Below are 1,294 nucleotides of genomic sequence, written 5' to 3' on the forward strand. Positions count from 1 at the left end.
AAAAAAAAAAAAAAAAAAAAGCTGGTAAGCCTTGACCTCCAGGCGGCTGTAAGGAAAACAAATGCGCAAAAATATATTTCCTTGAAAATGTCTCGTTTTCCGTGGATCATCTTCGGCCTGGCTATGGAATTATCAATTTAGTCAAATTAAAAAATATATATATATATCATAAAGTCAATACTGCACATAAAACGGTAAATTAAACCGTATCAAAATATGTTGTTGTTGTCATCTCTCTTTCTTTTTTCTTTTTTTTTGACATTTCTTAGACAGTCGCATGAAAGTCAAGGCTGGTTGCTCGTTTCTGAGTCGCCTTGAAACGTCCGGATGCAATAAAGTTGCAAAGGGAGAAATAATAAAAAAAAAAAAGAAAGAAAGAAAGACTGCGGCCTTGTGTCTGCAGCACAAGATCTCAGATGAATAAATGTACGAGATTTATTCGGTGTAAAAAAAAAATGCAACAGCTGAAGGTAGAAAAACACATTTCCATTTCACTGCGTGAAACAGTTTTCTTTCTCGTTACTCTGAATTTTCCTCCGACACTTCTTTAGGAGGAATGTGCTTCACTGCCTGAAAATCCGTGTGCACCTCCTGCTCTTTTCCCGGTCCATGAGTTCAGCTCACAAAGGGGACATTTGCTAATATTGAAGCAAAATATGTCGGTTCAAACTTACAGTTTAATAATGCAATCAGTAAATGTTCGCACTAAATACATTACAGATTTATATAACCGAAGAGTTTGAACAATGGAAACATATATAATCGATTTAAATGTTTGCATCAAGACACTTCATGTAAATTTAGCTTATTAAAGGAGTTGTAGATCAATAAAACACTCACAGCAGGTTTCAATTTTTTTGAACTATGGTGCGGCGACTCTTTGTTTACATCTGGATCACGGATTATGCCTTCAAAGAAAATTATTCACGAGAAAAACAAACAAACAAAATATTTCCAAATCCCTTCACTCCTCTGATATTTATGATGATTTGAAAGCGCTTTATATAACAAACTGATTTATGACTCAAAATAAAGTTTTTACACGGGTCTTATTATAATGACTGCTACGAGTCCATTTTTTATTGGAGTTTAACATGAAAAATGAGGCCGAACCACAAGATTTATATAAAACAATGACAGGCAGGATCTGAAAGTTGAATAAAGTTGATTGATAATGGGTTGTTTATGTTTATGTTAGTTAGGATCAAACTATTGATGTAGAAGCATCTGATGACTTGGCATGTGGCAAACACACGCTGCATCTAAAACAATACACGAAGTAATCTTCTGCCTA

The sequence above is a fragment of the Larimichthys crocea genome, chromosome XIII (assembly GCF_000972845.2).
Source record: "Larimichthys crocea isolate SSNF chromosome XIII, L_crocea_2.0, whole genome shotgun sequence".
Taxonomy (NCBI): domain Eukaryota; kingdom Metazoa; phylum Chordata; class Actinopteri; family Sciaenidae; genus Larimichthys; species Larimichthys crocea.